The following is a 24689-nucleotide window of genomic DNA, read 5'->3' as shown; positions in this document are numbered from 1 at the left end:
CCTATTTCCAGATAAGGTCACAGTCACAGGTTCTGGGTAGATGTGAGTTCTGGAAACGACACTATTTAATCCAGTGTTATTTGTTATTTCCCTCTGAGGTATTTACATGTAATATGATACATAAGAACTTAAAATCTCAGTGACTATCTCTGTATATGTAGGTGTATGGTCTGTTCTATGAAAAGGAGTCTATTCTTTAAAACACATTTTTCAATCACTAGATAATACTTCTATTTAAAATCATTGTAAGGTGCCCCTGGTGCCTCAGTCGGCTAAGCATCCAACTTGGTTTCAGCTCAGATCATGATCTCACAGTCATGAGATAGAGCCCTGTATCAGGCTTAGTACTCATTCAGGTGGAAGTGGAAAGATCAGTGGAACTAAAAAGAGGACTGCTAACTGAGACAGCAATGAGATGCTAATGTTAACCAAATAGAAGTGCAGAGGTCAAGGGGTGCCTGGGTGGCTCAGTTGGTTTCACCCCAGGTCATGATCTCATGGTTTGTGGGTTTCAGCCCCATTTCGGGCTCCACGCTGTCCGTGTGGAGCCTGCTTGGATTCTCTCTCTCCACCTCTCCCCTGTTTACACTCTCTTTCTCTCTCAAAATAAATTTAAAAAAGAAAAAAAAAGAAAGAAATGCAGAAGTCAGCAAGTTTGGTAACAGTTGGTATACATTGGGGCAGTTTCTCCATAATTTAAAAAGCATATTAAAGAATGTGTATTCAAAGATGTACGATGCACGTTGTAAAAAAAGCAGAAATACCTGGTTAAATAACATATACTCTATAGAAGACTTTATACTTGTGAAACAATGGGCTATATCCATGTTTACAGAGATGAAGTATCTGCAGGAAAAAACAAGTGAATATATAGGGCTCCCATCTGTTTAAGAAAAGAAGGGGACAGGAGTAATGCACCTATACATTTATATATGCTTTGTGTGTACGAAACATTTATATAAGAAAGTCCTAACTGATTGCCTCGGGAAACCAATCCGAAGGAGATTTGGCTTCTCGTTGTATATCTTTTTTTACTCTTTTATTTGTTTGTTTTTAACTGGGTGCATAGTTTTATTTTTGTTGTTTTAGTGAAAGTAACCTTTTATTTAAGAAAAGCAAAAAACAAACTGGATTCTTTATGTTCCTAAAGGTACATACATGTTGAATGCCTTAAAAGACATGGTTACACTGTTGTGGTTTTGACCTACCAGTGTTTCTCTATAAAGTTAATAAGGAACCATCAGCCCCTTGTTAGACCTAAAATGAGGGAAGAGGCCATCTTCTACGTATACTGAGTGTTGGTATTTCAGTCTCTGACCTTTGGGTGTAAGTCAATTTGTCAGACACTCATGAAGTCCTATTAGTGGTCAAGGTGACTGATGTTGGCTATCCTTGGCCATTCAGAGTATCCAAGAGCCCTTCTGAGTTAGCCCATAAACGAAGACCAAACTAGTGATGCTTGGCGTGATGAGTTCCCAGCCTGTAGCTCCACCTCTTTAAGTGAACACATAATGTGTCTCCAAGTAAGCACAAAGTATCACGAGTCTAATTTATTTTTTTAACTAGAAATATTAACAGGTATAGCAAGTTCCACATATAAGTGTATGGCTTGATAGATTTTCATAAACAGCATACCTGTGGAACCAGTAATGACATCAAGAAACTACTGGCACCCCAGAAGTCCTGCTGGGACCCCTCCTGGTCACTGTCCACTTGTAACCATCCCAAATTGCAACAACATAGACTAATTTTGCCTGGTTTTGTTTTTTATAAAGGGAATCATTAAGTATGTGTTCTTTTATGGCTGGCATCTTGAACATTATTTGGAAATGTGTTCAAATTTGGTTTTTAAATAATTGCCAATGAAGCGCCTTTCAGCTATTATTAGTAACAAAATACCTTTAACCCCTCAAAATTGTCTTGGCATTCCCAGCATGCTAGGATGGTGAAATTGACAAACTGGTTGAAACAAAATACAGACTCAAACAGGTTATGCAGGGCCTTGTGCAATTGGCCCCAACCTGCTTCTCCAGCCTCACCTGTCGGGTCTCCCCCCACCCACTGTCTTAGCAGCACAACCTTTTGTCGTACATAATTGTTCATCAAGCCCCATCTTAAATGTCGGGTCTGTGAAGTCTTCCCCTACTGTTCTCAACCATTAGATCTTAACATGCTTCGTATTCTTTTCACTGTGCTCTTCCCTGTATTGTAGGGTTTGTCCCATTATATTTTAATCCTTAGTCTTCATTTGCCAAGCTCCTTTTACGTAGTTGTTTGTGGATAGCATCATGTCTGTGCCATTATATGTCCCACAAATGCTGACTAAATGGGATAGAGCCCTCTCCAAGGACTTGATAATCTCCTGGAGGAGACAGGTGTGCAGAGGCTTTCCTTTAACACTCACATGGCACTTCCTATGCCAGCCACTGTTTTAAGGGCTCTAATAATACTCGCCATTATGTTGGAGGGCAGGTACTATTATAATCCTTGTGTTGCTGATGAGATAAGTAACTTGGCCAAGATCACCCAACTGGTAAAGTGGCAGAGCCCAGAGAATGGATCGAGGCAGCTTGGTTCCAATGTCCTCATACTGTTCTCCACGATCTCATGCTAGAAAGGGATATTGGGGTCAGATCATCCACGACCTTCGGGGCTATGCTAAGGAGTTTTAATTGTTTTATAGGCAATGGAGAGCTATTGAGGTTTTTGAGTAAATGACTGGTTTGTGTTTGGAAAAAAAAAAAAGGTGACTTCCATAGCAATATAGTAGCTAGGCGGACAAGCAGCAAGATTAGAAAGAGTCCTGCAGGAGTCCCACTGGAGTCAAGGGCAGTGGAAATGCAATGAGGCAGCAAGTCCTGGCTGAATGCCTGCATCCAGCTCTCTCTCTCCAGAGACCCACTACAACAAGAGTAAAGAGTCAATGAGACACAAGGACTGACTGAGCAAACCTTAGAAAACCAAATTCTTGGCTGCAATGGAGAAAGTTGAGCATCCTGATTACCAGGTGAATCTCCCTGAAGACAGGAGTATCGAGCATTGCACTGTGTGCCAGGGGATGGTTGATTGAAAGCCTATTTGAGAATTGCCTCTAGACCCTCTGTCCAATTTCGTGTAGCTAAACCATTGTGCTCTCTCTCAGGTATGTAAGAGGCTTATTTCCCAGAGAGAGTGAAACGGGGACTTTGGTCTAGGGAACACCAGGCACAGCTGAGGATAGGCATATCACACTGAAAATGGAATTAAGTAGACACACTGAATGTTGAGAACCTCTGTTGTCCCCAGCCTTCTCCCCCACAAGACCAGATACCACTTTACTGAGGAATCTGACCAACCCAAGAAAAAAGACCTAAAGCTATATGGGAAGGTTCCCCAAAGAAATTTCTCACCAAGTCACCCTACTCTGAAGCCCACAGTCACAAACCTCACCCAAATGCATAGACCTTCTGATGGGCATTTAAATGTTCAACTCTTAAGTATGAGTGAACAGCCAAGGATCATCAGGCATTTGGGGAAAGTCTCTAACATGGAAGAGAGGCCAAAACAAACTAGACAGATTAAGCTGTTAGGAAGTTAATCTATGAATATCCTCAGAGATAAATGGTTATAGAGCATATTACACTTAAATTTTTTTTTCATATAAATGAATAATATGATAGAAATGAGGGTTGCCTGAGTGGCCCAGTTGGTTAAGCATCTGACTCTTGGTTTCAGCCCAGGTCATATCACAGTTCATGGGTTCAAGCCCTGCATCAGGCTCTGCTGACAACATGGGCCTGCTTGGGATTCTCTCCCTCTCTCTGCCACTCTCCATTTGTGCGCTCTCTCTCTCTCTCTCTCTCTCTCTCTCTCTCTCTCTCTCTCTCAGAATAAATAAAATAAAAAATTTTTAAATATGATAGCAGAAATAAAAAAACTCAACAAAAATGTAGTCAAATTAATTTGAGGAAATCTAGAAAGTATAGCAACATGACAAAGAAAATGGAAAACAGGAGAGAGAAACTATAAGAAAACTTGAGGACCAGTCCACAAGTTTCAACAACAGGATAATGGAAGTTCCCGAAAGAGAAGGAAAAAAGGGAGACAGTACTAAAATTCAAGAAAATTTTCCAGAACTAAAAGACTTGCATCATGAAACAATATTTGCATATATAACTGAAAAGAAAAAAAAATCTAAATTTTTAAAAGGGGAGACAGAACCAATCAGAGAGACAAGTGCCCCAGAGAGACAAGTGCCATTTTTTCACTTGTGTGGCTGAAGATGCTGCTGTTCATGGAAATAAGGAAGTAGAAAGTCTTGTGAGGAGGGAGACAGATTCAGTTTCCCCTGAGTGACTTCAGACACTGTCCCCCACACATGTTGATGTCCAGCAGACAGACAGAAGTCCCATGTTGAAAGTTAGAATGGCGCTGGGCAAACATGGAGGGCAGTTGCACACAGGTCTGATGAAAATCATGGGGCAAAGTGTGATTGCCCTGAGACTCAAGTGAGGCTAGAGAAAAGGCCTGGTGGAAGAAGAAAAGTGACAGGTCAAGGACAGGAGAGCAAGAAATACCCCGAGGAAACTCTGAGGTGTTAGGCAGGGCTTTGAGAAAGAAAATGCATATGGCTCTGAGTATCTCTGAGAAGAAGCTAATGGGCGCTTTAACCATTAGGAGGCTGTTGGTGAAGTAGGAAAGAGGGATTTGGTTGGACCAAGTATGCACAGGAGAAGATGGAGAAACCTCAGGGACAGTAGTTTTCAACACATTTGTACCATCTCAGTAGTTGGAATTTTTGGTGGCATCTTTGAAGTGGTAGAAATGCTGAAAAGCAAACTATCTGAGTTAACAATTTGAACACTATCCCCAGGGGCAATGTTCTTGCCACGAAGCATCTCCTCAGGCTCTGGTCTGACCTGCTGCTGCTCCTCCCACCTCTTCTTGGCTGCATTCAGCCTACTCCTACTGCCCAGGTGTTGGGAAACTTGACCTAAATACTGAACTTTAATGGGTCTTGTCATTTACGACAGTGTATAAAGTTATCTTGCTCTATTAAAATGTCTATTTTAAAACTGGGGTTGATAAAATGCTTTTTTCTGACTATATTATCATAGCCCAAACTAACAAACCAAGTCTAAGTTTTTCTTGATTATGGAGCTGAACAACGCAGATCAAAAAACCCTTACAGTTAACGCCATGTATCCCGTCCTAATTACAAAACCCACTAGGATGCTTTTTTTTTACGATCTGGGAAAAACAGTGATCCCTCTCTAAATTTCCCATTGACATTGAGCTATACCAAGTAGTTTGATGCAAACTAATACAGTTACTTCCCACACTGGGTAAAATACATGTTTGTGGAGAGCTGGTATTGCTTGTACTTTTCCGCTTGGAACTTTAGCTTTGTTTGCAAGGAAAATACAGTTGTTGGTTTTTTGTTTTTTTGTTTTTTTTATACTTAGAAGAACTGAGAAATGGGAGGTGATCAGGGTATGATTTCCCTCCTGGTGAGAAAAGTTCAGGTATTTTTAGTCTGGCTTCAGACAAGAGTCCACCTAGTCATTGAAAGCCACAGAGTTTAAAACCTGCATCTATATTAAAGATATCTTCTAATGTGCTTGAGATTGTCTGCGGCTTCATGGCAGCACTTGTTTTTTTAAAGGCTCTATGTCTCCCATCAGCATATTTCTCCCTTGAGTCTCATGAGACGAACACACCAACAGCACATTTATGATTGCTTATGACTTTGTTTTTTTAAGGTACTCAATACGTTGTAATAAGGACTGGTGGCTTTCCCAGAAGCTAAACTATTTTTATTTGCTAAGAAGAGAAAAGTATATTTTCTATCTCTAAGTTGCTAGGTGTTTTTGTTGTTGTTGTTCATTTCTGAAAACAAAACAAAAGAGTATTATAGCTTTCTTGTATAAAATAGAATTGGAATTTTGACTGTCAAATCTCTTGTAAATGACAAAAGTCTTCTGAGTTTGCTTAATTTCTACAATAAAGGTATTTCCCTTACTCTCTAGATTATTGACAAGTAAATCATTTTTGATGTCATGTGGCATCTTTTGCTTGAATATGGCATACGCCCTCTTAATTGTGTGTCACTTTTGATATGTATAAGGAATGATTTGATGATTACATGGAAGGGAAGATAAGTGGTAAGTGGAAAATAATATTAGTTGGCAACATCTTTTCTACCACATGGATGAGTCTCATTGCAAACTAATAGAATAAAAGTAACATTTGAGAGTAATCACAAATAGCCCAATTCTCTCCAACGTCCTTATGGGCAAAAAAAAGAACGTCAGCACACCTTCAGATGAAGATTTGGAAATGGATCTTGAACAGTACTCTGCACATCCTAGATTGGCATGGAGAAAGAAGAAGCCACTGGGATTCCATCAGAAGCATTTCTTTTAACAACATCGCAAAAAGTACATTAACAAGACTACTTATTTTGTTCTTTAGTGGTCTGTTGTGGGGGATGGAAAAGGCCCATCTCCAGTGAAGATGTGTCATTACAGTGGTTATAGGTCAGTGACAACATATCCACTGCGGGAGACTGGACTCACAAACATGGGGACATGGCATTTGGAACAGTGATACATAGAACATATGACGCTGGAACCCTTGTGCAGTGTACATTGTCTACCTTGACCCTACAAATTGAGCTGGGAACCAGCCGGTGAGAAAAACCACTGTAGTATCTAAAGAAAAGTGCATGGGGATCATCCAAGACCAGGGGTTTTGGATGATCTATTATGTGACCTTGACAACTAAACCTTTTGGAATGATTTCTTTGGTCTGACCACGTACAGTTGACCCTCGAACGATACAGGTTTGAACTGCACAGTTCCACTCCTATTTGGAATTTTTAAAAAAAATAAATACAGTACAGTACTGTGAATGTATTTTCTCAATACATTTTCTTAATAACATTTTACTTTCTCTAGCCCACTTTATTATAAGAATACAGTATATAATATATAGGACATACAAAATATGTGTTAATTGGCTGCTTATGGTATCAGTAAGGCTTCAAGTCAAGAGTAGGCTACTATAAAGTTTTTGGGGAGTCGAAGTTATACATGGATTTTTCTACTGCACAGGAGTCAGCACCTCAAGGTATGCTGCAACACCACATTTTTCAAGAGTCAACCATATAAACAGTAGATAAATAAATCAATTTTATAATATAAACACAATCAAAAAGTTTTTAATAATCCAAAAGTTATTCCTTTTTATTCAAAGTATAACATACATAGTTTTAACCTTACAGATGATTTTTCTTGTCATAAATTACATCTTTGCTATTTCAGTTTATTCTTCCTCGATGTTTCCTTTGTTTTTTCTTGGGTTGCATATGGGTTGTTAGTAATTTATATTTATTTGTACAAATAATTTGGATTTATGTCTTGTAGTTAATTAGAAACATACCTACTTTTTTTTAACATGCAAATCATTATCTTTTCATGCTTTCAAAAACCATGTTCGAAAATTCCTTTTTCTAGTCATAAAAACCAAGACCAAAGCCATAAGCATAGACTCCATTCTTTGTAACATTTTGCTCACTTTCACTTCCTTGCTCCTCCAGCTCTCTGGCCATTGCTAATGTCATCTGAACTCATAAACCACATGGCTATTCCCAATAAACTTTTACCCTACATATCTTCTACAAATTTTACTTTCGCTTTTTACATTCCATTTTATTATCATTACTATATTTATTACTATTATTATATTTATAACTTAGTCTTCATTCTCCTTTCCTCTTCTGTCACAAGTGTGTCCAATGAGCTCATCTTAATTTTGATTCCTCTCCAGGTAAAGTTTCCAGGAAGGATGACTGGTGTATGGCTCTCAGCAACCGAAGGTGGGTATATTTTCTGAGACCTTGCATATCAGACCGTGTCTTTTGGTTGCCATTCCTTTTGTTGACCTAAATGACTTATCTGGGAATAGTTTTTTGTGTTGCAACTTTTCTTCAACTGTTGCCATTTTGCCTCATTGTTTTCTATCCTTAGTTGTTCTGGAGGAGAAAGGCAAGACCATCCTCACGGATTATTTTTAGGGTTAACTGTGATTTCTCCGGTGGGTGCATCCCAGATAATTTCTTGTCCTCAAAAGGTAAAAATTTCCTGAAACTCTGTCTAGATCTGGTTCTCTTTTGAGTACTCTTGTCTAGAACATGTCTTATATAACATCCTAGATATTCTTTATGTTGTCATTTGTAGATTGAGTTTCTGCTTTCTTACCTCCATGCTTATCTTCCTCCCTTATCACCTTGATCTTTGTTCTCCAGTGCATTCTGAGAGAACGTCTGAACTTTTTACATCTTTGTACCTGATCTGATTTTCTCCAATGTCAGTTCAACTCATTATCACTTCCAAAGCAGGTTTAAATCTGTGATTACTTTTCCACTTCCTTGAAATCTTTCCTCCATCTCTATTCATATGGTGCCTGTATCCCAACTCCTTGCTTGCCATTTTATCTCATCCCGAGCTCTCCTTGATGCCTTTTTATTTTTATCTCATGGAAAATGTAGTAAGACCTAACAAAACAAAACAAAACAAAGTAATAATTGAGTTACTTATTAAGAACATACATTTCCTAAACGTTTTTGTGTACTTAAATAGCAAAACAGCTATCATTTTCTGAGCACTTAATTTTTACCAGGTATCATACTAAATACTTCATAGACTTTCTTTCATATGACCCTTAGGACCCCCTGCAAGGAGGAATTATTACCCTCATTTTACTCATGAGGAAAGTAGCATTTTAAAAGGCTATGAAAAAGCATTTAAAAGCCCAAGGTCACATATCCCAAAGTTAGTAAATTTTAGAGTCAGAATTTGAACCCAGGGCTGCCTGGCTCCAAAGCCTTTTTTCCTAACCACTACACAATACTGTCTCCTGTATAAATGATTTTCACAGGTTCATATTTTAGTCAAATATTCAAAGAAATAATGTTCCCTCTCTTTTGCTGGAGATTTTTCATTGCTTCATTTTATCTCTATGCTATGTATTGATCTATCTCTGTTAATTCAACCTTGTAATGAGAGATCACCACTACCTGGGCTTACAGAATTATTCCAGAACTGCTTCGAGCTTCCTCGCCCTGCACCCGGAAGTTGTGGACAGTTTGTAGACCAGTTGCTACTTAACCTCTGGAGAGGTTGTGTAATGGAGTAACAAGGGTGCCGGGTTTGGAATTATTAGAAACCCAGATTAGAACCCCAGCTGAGCTATGTACCAGCAGGACAGCTCGGGCAAGTCACTCGGCCTGTGGTACAAGTCTGTGTTACAAGGTCAGTGTGCCCATTAACAGAAGTGCAGCCCAGGTACAGCACCTGCCGTGAACCTGGCGCCCACACAGGAAGCTGTTGTCATTCCCTTTGCAGTATTCTGATGGCCTGTTGGGCCTCCCCACCCCCACCCCGCCTCCCGCGCGCCACCCCCCACCCCTCCACGGCGCCCCCTCCAGCCTCGAGGGGCCCTCATCCCAGGATGCACCGCTGTGCTGACCCCTGGCCCTGGTTCTGCGCACTGGAGTCCCGGCTCCGAGCAGAGGAGAAAGGTGCTGGGGAAGGATGTGGCTCCGGGGGCTCTGGGGGTGGGGGTGTACGCGGGGCAGGCTGATCTCCCTGCCGGAGCCGATGCTGCGCAGGCTGAGCCAGGCCCCTGTACCCACGCAGGCCGAGGACATGCCCTGGGTCCCTGTCCCCACGCAGGCCGGGGCCCTGTCCCTGTCCCCTCTCAGGTCGGAGGTCGTTCCCTTGGTCCCTGTCTCCGCCCAGGCCTTGTCCCCGGTCCATATCCCCACGCAGGCCCTGACCCTGTCCCCACGCAGGCCCAGGCTGTGTCCTGGGCCGAGTCGCCTCCCCATCTTGCTGCAGCCCACTGGTACTGGGACTTGCAAAGTCAGTTAGGCCCATCCCAGGCTGGAGTGCCTTTGCCTTCGTGGGTTTTTGTGAATCGCTGGGTTGGCTCCATATTTTCTGGATATTAACCCCACCCAGGTGAATAGAGATCTGGTCCAGGTTACTGCTTTTTTCTGTGGTAGAGGGCTCAGCAGGGAGCTGCAGACACTGTCCAGAAATGGACTTGAGAGCCTAGACTTGATCCCACAAGCCTATGGCCTTTGTGCCTCTGGCCGGGAAGCCTCTTTGAGTGGGCTTGGTTTTTGTCAGGTAAAAGTTATTATCCCTACTTTCAAAAAATACTGAAAATACACGTTTATTTACTCTAAAATTCAGGAAAATTTATCAAGTGTTCAGCATGTGCTTAGACTCAGTTGTAGGTTTCTCTTCCTAGTAGTCATAGCTTGGAGACCAAAATTATGAAACTTGAAGCTTATCCAAATTTGTCTTTTATCTCATCAGAAAATGTCTTTAAATTAACTGAAATGAAGGGGGAAAAAAATCTAAGTAGTATGTAGAATTATAGAAAGGGTAAAGCAATCCAATTAGGTAGTTTTGGACCCTATAAATTGTGCTCTATCACCCCATAATGGGTCAGTAAACCAGTATAGTAGGTCCAGACCAGCATTTTTTAAAGAGTCAATATTAGACTAGAATAGATAATAGATAGTATGGATAAGTATTGTTTTGTGAAACTTTGGTTTCAGTTATGTATATTTGTAGGTATATTTGTGTTAGGTCATGATATAAAAGGTATGTACAAAGGTATTGTGGGTTACATTTAAAAATTAAGTTACTGGTTTAGACCAGGATAAATATGTTACCTATACAGAAAGTATGCTTAGAGTAGTAATAACCTATCTTAATTACAATTATTTACATGCTTGGAACTCTGGAAGAATCAAATGGTATTTCTGTCCTCATTAGCTCTGTGTGTTTTACATTTGCTTTACATGTATTAGCATGGCATGTATCTGGGTATCCGGTCCATCACATTCAGTATAGATCATTCCTGATATGTAAGGAATGGAATGGGAGAATTGCTTCACTATATGAGATCAGTCACTGGTGGTTAGCAATTATGGGAGCCACAAGCCATCATTGTTACTGTGAAATTATGCATGATTTACACATACCTCTGTTCCTATTGTGTGACTATGTGAGGATCTTTGCTTTACATTGTCCCTGCTGAAACTCAGTGATGACCTGTATTAACAGTCCAAGAGTTTTCTCATCTGTTCTAGTTATTATGTTACTGTCTTGGAAAACAGGACCTTGATGCAGAGCATATCTGAGGCCAAAGTTTTGCTGTTGACAGTCAGGTGGTCTTCTTCTCAGCTTTGAAAAAATATTTCTTAAAAATTTAACTAAAATCTGGGGCACCTGGGTGGCTCAGTTGGTTAAGCGTCCGACTTCAGCTCAGGCCATGATCTCACGGTTCATGAGTTTGAGCCCCGTGTCAGGCTCTGTGCTGACAACTCAGAGCCTGGAACCCGCTTCAGATTCTTTGTCTCCCTCTTTCTCTGCTCCTTTCCCACTCCCTCTCTGTCTCTCAAAAATAAATATATAAATGTTAAAAAAAATTTTAACTAAAATCTGAAGCCCTTGGTGCTCATTATAATAATTATTTTCATATTTTGTATTTACATTTATCTGTTGAATGCTTGGTCAGTTGATTTTGATTTTAAGGATTTAAATAATGAAAAGTTTGAACCAGAGTTGTTGGGATAATTTCCCTGTATACAATTTATCCACAAAAGCAACTGATAGGGGGAAATGTATTTGCTTTAGAACTCCACCACAGGGAGTCTGGAAATGACCAAAGAGTAACCAAGGTGGTCCAATAGCCACTATCCCACAGGTGGTCAACATTCTTAACCTCAAGTCTGGGCTTTGTTTCTAGTGCCTCGTGGAATAACCAGTCTTTTGTTCATAAGCAGGCAGATGGGTGACAGTCTTGTTCATGGAAATAAGTCTTAGTTGGCTGACTACATGAAACTTAGTCCAGCTTTTAAAAAAGTTTAGGCCAGACATTTATTTGTAATTTTTTAATGTTTATTTATTTTTGAGAGAAAGAGAGACAGAGCATGAACAGGGGAGGAGCAGAGAGATAGGGAGACCAAGAATCTGAAGCAGGCTCCAGGCTCCAAGCTGTCAGCACAGAGCCTGACGCGGAGCTTGAACCCACAAACCAGAAGATCATGACCTGAGCCAAAGTCAAACAGTTAACTGACTGAGCCACCCAAGTGCCCCTAGATATTTACTTATAAATGGCTAGTATTCTCTTTTGCAAATGCGCCTTGCAGACAGTTTAATATGATCAAGCAAACTATTGTTATTATAACCACACTTATAGTTGTCATAACTGCTATGATGTAGTATATATAGTATATAGTATGATGTAGTACGTACAACTCCATAGATGTATGAATGAATGAATGAACATTATAAATTATTCATGGAAACATTCGGTGATGCATATTATTTGTTTTTAGTGAAACTTAATTTTTATACCTGGTTTTTTTAAAGAGGAACTAGGGGCACCTGGGTGACTCAGTCAGTTAAACATCTAACTCTTGATTTTGGCTCAGGTCACGATCTCACAGTTCGTGAGATCGAGCTCCGCATCGGACTCTGTGCTGATAGCATGGAGTCTGCTCGGGATTCTCTCTCTCTCTCTCTCTCTCTCTCTGCCCCCCTCTCTCTCTTTCAAAATAAGTAAATAAACATTTAAAATAAAGAAAGAAAGAAGAACCAACATTTGGTGGTTTTTTTCAGGAAAGATACGAAACATTTGCTGTGTAAGTGAATAGAGATCATCCTATCTCATTGAACACTTTGTGGCAGCACCCAGTAGTGAAACAAGTTATGTGACATCTGAATTTCTAATTCAAAACCAGTCTAATGTAAAAGAGGTCAAAAGGGGTTCTTTTTCCTGATGTGAGGTCTCAGTAGAAGGCAGTGAAGGACGCTTTGTAATCAACTTGGTGTATATAGTATTGTGCTCATATCCTTTTAGTGTCTTCCAAACTGTTAGACCCCAGCATTGGCTGGGTAGCACCGCTGACCTGTGGATAGTCTCCCAAAGAGGGAGAAGAAATGGGTGCTGACATTCAGGGAATGCGGTTGCCTTTCCAACCTTAGGCAGAGCTTGAGACTGAGTAGCTAGAGAGCAGGGGCCATAGCTGCCTTGTTCATTGTGATTTTCCTGTGTCCAGGCTCAATAAATAATTGTTGAAGGAATGAAAATACTGTGGAAGGAGGAAGAGCGGCAGCAGAAGGTACCTATAGCTTAAAACATAGGGGGAAGGAGTGTTATCAGATCCTTGACTAATATTTATTGAGGGTCTCCTATGAACCTGGTAGTGTTTCCAGGCTATCTGGGCTCATAGGGTGTTTACAGCCTAGTGGAGACAAGGCACATACCTGCATGTGTATGCGTGCATACATACACACACACTCATCCAGTTGTATGATGGAAGGATTTTGTTCTATACTGGTAAGAATGGGGCTGCATATAAAACGGGGCTCATGGTGTGATTCAGATAAGTGTAAAGGCTCAAGTAAGAGAAAGGGTGATTCAGGTTGATTAGAGAGGCAGAATTTCCCAGAGGAAATGGAAATGGAGGTCTTGGATGAGGAGGGATTGATCACAGGTGGGATGCAAGCGAAGGTCAGAGTGAGCATAGCTACGGGCTCAGCCCAAGGACTCAAGGTACTGGAGTACAGTGGGGATGACAAGGGGATAGCCTAGGTGGGGATCCCATTTTTGAGGGGAGTTTAGGAAATCAGCTGTCATAGAAATTTAGATCGAATGTAACCAGCATAAAGATGCCCTAGATTCTGGAGGAAAGAAGTAAGTTGATAAAGGCTGTGTTTTGAGATTACTTGGTAGCAACATGCAGGAGGATGGCTCTACCTCAGGAACCAGAAAGGAAAAGGGAAACAGCCCCCAAGGATTGGGATCTCAGTACCATTCTTGGTTGTACTGGGATGTTCTGGTCACTGTGGGTGCTTTGGCGGCAAAAAAGCAGCTGATGAAGGGAAATGTACTTGGTTTAGAACTCCATCATAGGGAATCTGGAAATGACCAGAGAGTGACTGAGGTGGTCCGATAGCCACTATCCCACAGGTGGTCAGCACTCTTAACCTCAAGCCTGGGCTGCATTTCTGGTGCCCCATGGAATAATCAGTCTTTTGTTCACAAGCAGGCAGATGGGTGAGTGTCTTGTTCATGCGAATAAGTCTTAGTTGGCTGACTTCATGAAACTTAGTCTGGCTTGAAAAAAAAAATCATACCCAAGAATTTACAAGCTGAAGAAATGTGCCCATTTTGGGGTGTCTCAGGCTAGCCAAGCAGATCTTCTCCTGGTTTCTTGTTGGCAGGTAGAATGTAGGGTATGGGGTAGGAGGGAGAATAGAGTAAGGGGGCAAAGGTAGATGGTAGTCTCCTTGAGGTCAGGGACATTGTCTCCATCTTTGTATGTCAAGCACCTCATATAGTATATGTGTTGAATAAGTGATGGCTGGATGGATCAGGGGCATTTTGTTTCCCATTATCACACATAACATGGTATTGACAGCCCATGTGTTTATTGAGACACTCATCTCCCTCTTATCTCCTGTTGCTTCCTACCTATTGTTGACACAACTCATATAAGTCTATTCAAAGCACATGGACTATTTACTTTGATGCCCAACACGGTGCTGGATAAAGGAGAACAGCTGTTGAAGCTACCAAGCTGTACCTTCACAGACCTAGACAGTCAGGGGATTGGTTGTTTGGGGGATGAAAATTTTATTTACCCTTCTGCTTCCTGATGCCATATTATACAGTCTTAGCTCCTCATCTAAAATCCGCAGCTTATGCTTGCATGCATGTAGGATATGAAATAGTAAATGTTTGAGAGTTCATCTCCTCTGTGGTCCCATTTTGTCCAATGCAGAGCCTATTGTACTCTGTACAATAGGTTTGTGAACACTTATGCTCATCCATATGAGTGTGTGTCTGTAACAGTTTGGGCAATCATGCTATATTTTTATTCTTGAGATCCTTAGCTCCCACAAAAGATATGATGTGCCTGGCACATGGTATGAACCCAATGAAATACTTGATCAATGAGTTAATGAATAAATGTGTGTGTTCAGAGAATGGTAATGGGTGCTACTTGGAGTCTTAATCAAGATTTAATCGGAGAATCTATGTCTATGTGCATGAAATAAAGTCTATTATAAAGTAACATAGGAATAAAGCTTATAGATGAAATAAATTAGTAACAGCAATTACAATTATCATCATAGCTAACGTCAACAGAGGTCTTACTATATTCCAGGTGCTCTTCTATGGGCATTACCTCATTTACTGTTTTTACAACTCTCAGGCATTGCTGTTATTTTCCTCGTTTTTCATGTGGGAAATCCAACGGACTGAGAGGTTAGGTGATTTGCCTGGAGTCACACAGCTAATAAGCATAAGATCACATAGTTAGCACAAAGTGGAAACGGGTGTAGCAACAAGAACTTTCTGGAAGAGGCAAGTTGAGATGAGGGCTGCCTGGTCACCCACAGCCACACTTGTGGCCAGGGCCATATGCAAAGACCTTCTGGCCATCTCTCAGTGAGGGCTGTGGACTGAGAGGCAGGCAGCTCACACGACAATGTATGATCTGGCTGGCAGACAGCTCCATGGCCTTCCCAGAGTATGAGCCAGATGGATTCTAAAAACCCTTTCCTTTAAGTACTCAGAGTGTAACAGACCTAAGTCTTTGAGGGAAAAATCTCTCTCTCTCCCAACAAACTCAGACTAGAACTGGCCATCTTCATGACACCCAGTACCCACCTGTAAGTTTTTAGAAAGCCCAATGAACTACCTTTGAAAAAAGCAACTGTCTATTGTGGTAGATAGGAAGAGACTCAACCATAAATAACCAAATTAAGTATACCCACTCAGCATTGAGTGCCAAGAACTGTTCTGTCCCCAGAGGACTCAGCCATGAGCAAGTTAGACAAAAATCCCAGCACTCATGGAGCTAATGTTCTGATGGGGGAGATGGGTCACAAACAAGTCAATAAGAGGTCACATGTGTTATATGATGATGAGTGTGATATGAAGAGACCTAAAGCAGGAGAGGGGAAGGAGCTTAGGGGGTGGCACTCAAGTATGAACATATGAGAACCATCAGTTCTGATGATCTCTCTTTCGTTTTCTCACTTTCTCTCAAATTATCTGCCAGGAAATCTTTTAACACTGGGCCAGGGGGAGTGTGGAACCTGGTGAGTGGGGGTAATAGAGACTCAGTTCAGATTCTATGCAGACATATCTGTATTATTGTGCTTTACTTTGTTGTGGTTCACAGATCATGCATTTTTTACAAACTGGAACTTTGTGGCAACCTTGCGTGTAACAAGTCTATCGGCAGGCACCATTTCCCAACAGCATTTGCTCACTTGGTGTCTCTGTCACATTTTGGTAATTCTCGCAACAGTTCAAACTTTTTCATTGTAATTATATTTGTCATAGTGATCTGTGATCTTTGATGTTACTCTTGTAATCATAAGACAGCGAACTTGACCAATAAATATGTGTGTTCTGACTGCTCCCCCAACCAGATGTTCCCCCATTTCTCTCCCTCTCCTTAGGGCTTCCTGTTCCCTAAAATATAACAATATTGAAACTAGGCCAATTAATAACCCAACAATGCCTTCTAAGTGCTCAAGTACCAGGAAGAGCCATGGGTCTCTCACTTTAAATCAAAACCTAGAAATGATTAAGCTTAGTGAGGAAGGTGTGTCAAAAGCCAACATGGGCTGAAACCTAGGCCTCTGGAGCCAGCTAGCCAAGCTGTGAACGCAAAGGGAAAGTTCTTGAAAGAAATGAAAAGTGCTACTCCAGTGAACATACGAATGATAAGAAAGTGAAACAGCCTTATTGCTGATACAGAGAAAGTAAAACTTTGTCTGGATAGAAGATCAAACCAGCCATACATTCCCTGAAGCCAAAGCCTAATCCAGAGCCAGGCCCTCACTCTCTTCAATTCTGTGAAGGCTCAGAGAGAGGAGGAAGCTACAGACAGAACGTTTGATGCTGGAAGAAGTTGGTTCATGATGTTTAAGGAAGGAACCCATCTCCATAACATCAAAGTACAAAGTGAGCATCAAGTCAAGTGCTGATGTAGAAGCTGCATCAAGTTCTCTAGAAGATCTAGTTGAGACAATGAAGGTGAGTACACTAAACAATAGATTTGCAGTGTAGATGAACCAGCCTGCTCTTGGAAGAAGATGCCATCCAAGATTTTCACAGCTAGAGAGAAGTCAGTGCCTGGCATCAAAGCTTCAAAAAACAGTCCAACTCTTGTTAGGGGCTAATGCAGCTAGTGACTTTAACTTGAAGTCAGTGCCCACTTCCATTTTGAAAATCCTAGGACACTTAAGAATTAAGCTAAATCTACTCGTCCTGCCCTCAGTAAAGGGAACGACAAAGCCTGGGTGACAGCACATCTTTTTACAACATGATTTACTGACTATTTTTAAGCCTACTGTTGACACTTATGACTTAGTAAAAAGATTCTTTTCAAAATATGACTGCTTATTGACAATGCACCTGGCTACCCAAGAGCTCTGATGGAGATGTACAGTAGGATTAATGTTGTTTTCATGCCTGCTAACCCAATATCCATTCTGCAATCAATGGATCAAGGAGTCATTTCAAGTTGCAAATCTTATTGTTTAAGAAATACATTTCATAAGGCTACAGCTGCCATAGATAGTGCTTCCTCTGCTGGACCTGGGCAAAGTCAACTGCAAACCTTCCAGAAAGGATTCATCATTACACACGCCCTCATTGTGATTCATGGGAAGAGGTCAACATATCAACATGAACAAGAGTTTGGAACAAGTTGACTCCAAACCTCATGAGTGACTTCAAGGGTTCAAGACCTCAGAGAAGGAAGGGAGGGAGAGCAAGAATCCCAAGCAACCTCTGCACTGTCACCACAGAGCTCGACACAGGGCTTGAACCCATGAACTGTGAAATCATACCCTGAGCCGAAACTCAGTGAACACACAAATGATGCTCTTTAACCCTGGGCCAGGGGGATTGTGGAACCTGGTGAGTGGGGGTAACGGATACTTCACTGACTGAGCCACCCAGGTGCCCCTGCCATCTCATGATCAAACGTAACTGGATGAAAAGTTGCCTCTTAAGGATAAGCAAAGAAAGTGGTTTCTTGAGATGGAATCTACTCCTGGTGAAGATGTTGTGAAGATTTTTGAAATGACAACAAAGGATTTAGAATATTACAAAACTTAGTTGGTCAAACAATGCCAGGATTGACTCCAATTTTGAAAGAAGTTCTACTGTGAGTAAAATGCTATCAAACAGCATTGCAAGCCACAGAGAAATGTTCATGAAAGGGAGAGTCTATCGATGCAACAAACTTCACTGTCATCTCATTTTAAGAAATTGCCCCTGCTGCCCCGCCCTTTAGCAGCCACCACCCTGATCAGCCAGCAGCCATCAACATCGAGGCGAGACCCTCCACCAGCAAAAAGATTAGGACTGGTTGAAAGCTCAGATGATACTGTATTTTTAGCACGAAAGTATTTTTGAATTAAGATATATACATTCTTTAGATATAATGCTATTGTACATTTAATATACTACAGTAGAGTATAAAGATAACTTTTATATGCACTGGGAAGGCAAAAAAATTCCTCGACCAGCTTTATTGAGATGTTCACTTTATTGCAGTGGTCTGGAAACCAAACCTATAATGTTTCTGAGGTGGGTCTGTAATCTATCGTCCATTGTGGGGATTTAGGCAAATCATCCAGGGAGCTTTTTACACCAAGAAGATGTAGTGTTCAAATTGAGTCGGTGTACGTATTGTTCTAGGCATTTGTGAAGACATCACCTTGTCCCATAGGAGGTTTTCCATGTACCTATTTAAAGAATACGCAGTTTGGTAGCATTTTGACTTAACATATCTATCAGAAAAACCTTTGCATTTGGAAAGTCTGTGAAAATAAGATGAAACATTATAAGGAAACAGTGTTTTTGTACCTAAAAGCCCAGAAAATTGGACTGGTTAGGTTAAGATCAATGTAGCCCAAACTGTACTCATTAAGTTTCTTGGAAGGGTTTCTCTCCTTTGAGGTAAAAGCAGGTCACTTCTATCAAACTTACATTTCCTTCTCTAGAAAATTAGGCTCAGAATTGGTTTGCAATGTAACAGGCAATTTAAATATCAGAAATTGCTCCCCGTCCCTTTCCTCTGTGTCTATACCCTGGGCACCCTCTGCTCCTGGCTAGCAGAACTTTGGACACAATTTCTAGTTCTGTGCTTTCCTGCTGTGGCCCAGAGTCCATTTTCCAGCGTCCTGCTTATGCTGTGTTTCTCTTGTGAGTTCCTAAGTGGCCCTCCGGACTCCTGACTAGGTTTGCCTAGGGTCCTCACTGCTCTTACCTTATCCCCCTCTCCTGTTTTACCCTTTGAAATATTCCCAGTAGGTGTTTTACACACTCACTCACTTCAGTAACAGTTAGTAACAAGTTTGCTCTGCGTGTTAAAACCCATCCATTTTGCAGTGCAGCCCCTGGCGGCTCCCCGTGAAACTTTGTCCACTAATATCAGGCTTAACTGCCCACGTTTAATTGGCAGAGGTGTGATGTTGACTTTCAAAAAGCAAATCATTAAGATTTAATAAACAGCATCTATTTATGAGGACTTAAAATGTACAACAGATTTAATGTCTTAACTGGCTTCTAAACTTTTCTCATAAAACGAGACAGTTAAGTGTTACCCAGGGAAGAGACACCCACACACGCATGCTACCTGCTTCCTGGGGTTACATGCTTCCTGGGGTTCTCTCTCTTCTGTTAGCAGTGAACTGATACATTCATCATGAGGCACAAGGGGAAAAGGGAAAAGGAAAGGCATCACCTTCGGAGTCTTTGAAAGAACCATATTTGTATTTATTTGTCTTCCTCAGAGGAGTTGTGCAAAGACACACTGGGCTGATGTGCACGCACACAGCTCCCCCCATGTCACAACCCACAAGCCATCAGAATTCCCCACTTCTACCCCTCTGGAGGTACCCCGTCGCATAGATTGTGCAACAGGTTAAGTTTTACCTTTGTCCCTGAAGGAAGAAGGGACTACACCCTGACAGTGACTCAGTACAGCATATGATGATGGGATTCTTCTGGTTATTGAGGAGGTACTGAGCTCTGCCGCTTGCAACCAGGAACCAGGCCGTCATCCGTGCTAAGAAAGCTTACAGGGAAAAGGTAGCTGGTAGAGCTTTATCAGTGGGGAAGGGAGACACGATAAAGAAAAACAATTAGGAAGGTAAGCTGGGTGGCAGTTGGAGAATGATGGACTAGAAAGGGATAGTAGCCTGGGGTCAGGAAGACCAGGCAATTCTACGGAGTCGCCTGGTAAGACATGACCAGAATCTGAACCACACAACCTGCCTCACTTAGTGACCACTCTGCTGGGAGCTCAGCCCTCCTGCCAGATGAGCTTTAAGATTTCCGAACCCTGTCATAGCCCAAAGAAAGTCTGGGAAGAGGGGCGCCTGGGTAGCTCAGTCAGTTGAGCATCAGACTTTGGCCCAGGTCGTGATCTCTCAGTTCGTGAGTTTGAGCCCCATGTCGGGCTCTGTGCTGACATCTCGGAGCGTGGAACCTGCTTTGGAATCTGTGTCTCCCTCTCTCTCTGTCCCTTCCCCATTGTGTGTATGCACTATCTCTTTTTCTCTCTCAAAAATAAATAAACTTAAAAACAATTTAAAAAATGAAAGTCTGGAGAGAAAAACAGGGTAGGAAGAATTCAGTGAACGAGGGTCCCATGAAAGGGCCTTCACCAATCCCCCATCTGTGAATGGAATTTCATTAGTGAAACTTGAGAAACTGTGGAGTCTGAAACTGGCCTCCCCTCTTCTCTGCCTCTAGTTAATTTTTAATTTGCTGTCATTGATTAGCTGACAGGAGAAGAAAGGTGTCTCTCAGCAGCTGAAGTCAGCCGATGGGAAGGGCCTTGAACCAGGCCCTCAGAGTAGGCGGCCCGGCTGGAACCGCCCGGGAGGTGAGGTTTGGCTACGAGGGGGTGCAAGTACCAACTTGTGAAGCTTCCTTGCTCGTCAAAGCACCTTTAAATAATCCACGCCCAGAGTTGTTTCATCTTCAGGCAAGAGAAAGTGAAAACGGCCCCAAAAGGTCTAATATCTCAAATAAACACTGTAAATGTAGGCATACTTGCCTTTGAAATTGGAGCGCCTCAAGCAGACAGACAACGTTTGTGTCCTGCTACTAACAGGTTCGTCTTTCGTTGTCTGTGACGGCTGTTCTCTGAGGCTGACACGAATATAAACAAAGTGCATTACCTCTGACTATTCTGAAAGGAAAGGGCGGTCAGACTTTTATTTTTTGTGACGTGGTTCAAAAAAGTGATATTCCTCGCCGCCACCCACCTCCCCTTGCTAGGAAACAGGCAGAGAAGTAGTTGCCTTTCTGCGGATGGGTGGCATGCTGTTGGTGGTTGTGGTAGGGATTTAGTTAGTCCAAAGCTCCGCCAATATTCCCAGGCTTCTAGAAAGTGCTATAGCTGCTGTCAGACGCGCTCGGCGAGTAGAGTAGGGTTGTCAACAGTGTTTCAGGTTTCTCTCCGCCACATAAACCCCTTCCTTTTAATGCAAACAGTAAGACCACCTCGTTTAGTAGTTGGCCAATGACGGTGAGCACCAAAACCAACAACGATGAGGCAATCGTGCATTTGTCATCCCATGTCTGACTGAGTTCCAGTCCTCTCCTCTCCCAAGTGGTGAAACAGGAAGCATCCTCCCGTCAGGAAGAAATTCAAGGTGCCATCCAGTAGCTTTGCCTCACGTCACTGATCGCCCTCAGTCGGAAATCTTGACTTGCAACTTTAGAGGGTGGGTCTCTGAAAGAATTTCAGAGCTTACACAGAGATGAGGTGTGTTGCTCTCTGATGAGAACAAAGCCGACCGGAACGCTGGAAATCTGCCTCTGACTGCTCCTCACAGGCAAGGGGCATCTTTTGTGGGCTGAGATTTCAGAGAAGGTAGGCACCATTTTGCTGTTGTTGTGGCCGTTTGAGAGCTTTCAAACCACGTTGGCCTTGACTGTGTGTGTGTGTGTATGTGTGTGTGTGTGTGTGTGTGTGTGTGTGTAAGAGAGAGAGAGAGAGAGAGAGATGATCAAAATGCTCATTTTTAGCCTGATCATTTGAATCCCATTGCTTGATGACTTTTACTTCAAAAATATTCAGTAGTGGAGAGCAAATGTTGAGTCCAGACTTCTCCTCGTGACCTGTATCACTTGCTCTCTGGCAAGTGTAAATGGATTCATTGTAGGGGTAGGAAGTGGAGTGGAATCAGGGAGTGGACTCACATGAGGCTGAGCCCTCAGTCAGTACAGCTTGGTGAATTCGGAAGGAGAAATGGAAAGGGTGACCACAGATCTTCAGATGGCATGGCCAAGGCCATCTCAGACCATTTCGGCATGTCTTAAGTTTGGAACAAGGCAGGACTTGCTCACCTCACAGCGGCCAACTTCTCTAAACCCGCTCTATCTTGGATGAGACCCTCTCCATGCTGTGTGTGTCCAGAGGGCATTAGCCGATTAGTTATAAAACTGTCAGCCTTGGCTAGAGGAACATAATAAAATTTTCCTTTTTTCTAACTCATGTACACGTTTAGTGAGGATATTCTTTGAAACAGTGTTGTTTCCTGAAAAGCCTTACGCAGAGCAAGGGAAAGAAACCTATGGGACTCACCAGATGATGAATATTCATTTATGTGTTAATCCTCAATATCCAAGTACTTTCTCAATCACGAGTGAGGTTTCTGACTTTAAACAGCACCTTTTCCTGCCTTTTCCTCTATAAGCTTTTAAAAAAGGGGTTGCCACTTAAAAATTTCATCAGTAGAATTTGCTGAACAAAGGGGCAAATTTTTTAAAGGGGGAAAATAGATAATAATTGCATAATCTTCCCTTTAAAAATACTTCTGCCTTTTCCAAAAGCAATCAAATTAATTGACATAGTTTGGAGACAATTCTGGGTCAGTAATAACCTACATAATTCTGGGTTAGTAATAATCTACATTTATTGAGTCCTTGCTGTGCATAAATGCATTGCCCATTTAATTCAGTGAGACAGAACTCATGTTCTGAAGTTTTCCAATGAGGACATTTCAGCTTAGTGAGAGGTATAGTAGCATAGCAGAGAAGTGAGAAAGCCCAAAGTCTGTTGCACACAGAAATACATGATTGGAGCCTTCTCTGTTCCTATCCTGTTCTGTCAGCCCTTCAGAAACCTTGTCCTATAGAGGGGTTTCTGAAGCCATGATAATATGTAAATATGCCAACCTGGTATCTGATAGCAAAAGACCAAAAGTCAGTCTGTTGGGGTGAAGGCATGGTGTGGTGAACAGAACATGGGCTAGAAAGGCAGACAGATCTAGATTTGAATCCCTGCTTTCTGCTTACTATTTATGTGACCTAGGCAGGCCAGTGAAATTCTTCAAACCTCAGTTTCTTTATTTATAAGCTAATTATTATAATATCCATCCCGCAGGGTTATTTGTCATAAAGGATAGAAAGACACGGTATGCAAAGTGCCTTCTGCATGACTGACAAATGATAGGCTTTTGATAAATAGTATTCATTTCTCCAGTTATTTGCTAATGTTTTCAGTGTGCTGGATCCTGTTCTGGGCTCAGGGGTATCAGCAGTGAGCAGACAAGACTGTGCCCTCATGGAACTGACCAGTGTTGTTTATTCTATCAGAGTGTCACTGACTTTCCTTGAAAACCAGGTGGTGATTGTTGAGATCTTCTGTGGTGGAGCTGATCTGGCTTTGACACAGCCTATGAGGCAGAGTGGTAAACATCCTATGCAAAGAGCCCCCCAAAGCGTAGTAAAATCAGGCAAAAAGCAAGAGCATCAGATAACTCTTTTGCAAGTATCAGTTTGTTGTGCTAATCTTTGCAGAGTTAAAGGAAAGATATGTTTTTACACACTCCTTCACACACACGCACACACACGCACACAGAGTTCGTTTGAGTTTTCTTAGGCCCCCAATACATTGCCCGCAGGCTGTGCATGGGAGGAGGGTCCAAGGTCTCATAAAACACAGAGTGTAGCATGGCAACCATTCATTTACCTTGGGCTCTAGGCCATCTGTACAATAGCCTTGGGCTTTCTGAGGCATCCCCAATGTGAATTTAGGGATGGAGTCCAAAGAATGAACTGAAGATAATATACCTTCAAAAAAGTGGATTTGAAGAAGAGTATTTGATTTATTTACTGGCTAAAAGCCTATAGTCACGTTCACCAAATGGGCTAGTTGGCATCAAGAATGGTGCTTTGGCAATCTCTCCCTACAGAGAGATAGAAGAGAGGAACGGGGGGCTCCCTTTGGAATCAAATGCAGGTCTCCCTTCTCTTAGAAACACCTGCACACCCAATACACCAACTTTATTGGTCCTACACAGCCCAAGTTTGTTGTTTTGTTTATTTGGTGGACTCAGAATGATTGAAGAAATCTTTGTGACAGCCCTTAAGACTGCATCTTGCAGTGGGTTTTTTAGATGAAAACAGAAATCACGCTAAAAACCTAAATTAGGGCTTAGGCATAAAACCCTAAAATGGCAAGTGAGTGGAGATATTAAGAATCTTCGACCTTGTACAACACTGTAACAGCCAAAATTCTTCACAGGGCTTTCTGTTGATGGAAGACAGATGTTTGGTTATAAATAGAC

General features: G+C 41.8%; 1 protein-coding gene across 2 annotated transcripts in view; it reads left to right on the top strand.

Annotated features, from left to right (window-relative positions):
- Window positions 1–9436: 9436 nt before the first annotated feature.
- CERS3 (ceramide synthase 3) overlaps window positions 9437–24689 on the top strand; it is a 116752-nt gene continuing 101499 nt past the window's right edge. Inside the window, exon 1 of one of the 2 annotated variants that reach the window (XM_045058884.1) lies at window positions 9437–9562. The gene's annotated coding sequence lies outside the window, so the exon portion shown is untranslated. Of the gene's footprint in view, window positions 9563–21622; window positions 21989–24689 lie in introns of those variants that run through there. The other variant, XM_003986866.6, reaches the window with a different exon arrangement.

This window comes from Felis catus, chromosome B3 (genome assembly GCF_018350175.1).
Source record: "Felis catus isolate Fca126 chromosome B3, F.catus_Fca126_mat1.0, whole genome shotgun sequence".
NCBI classification, from domain to species: Eukaryota; Metazoa; Chordata; class Mammalia; order Carnivora; family Felidae; genus Felis; species Felis catus.
This window is presented reverse-complemented; position numbering and strand designations above follow the sequence as displayed.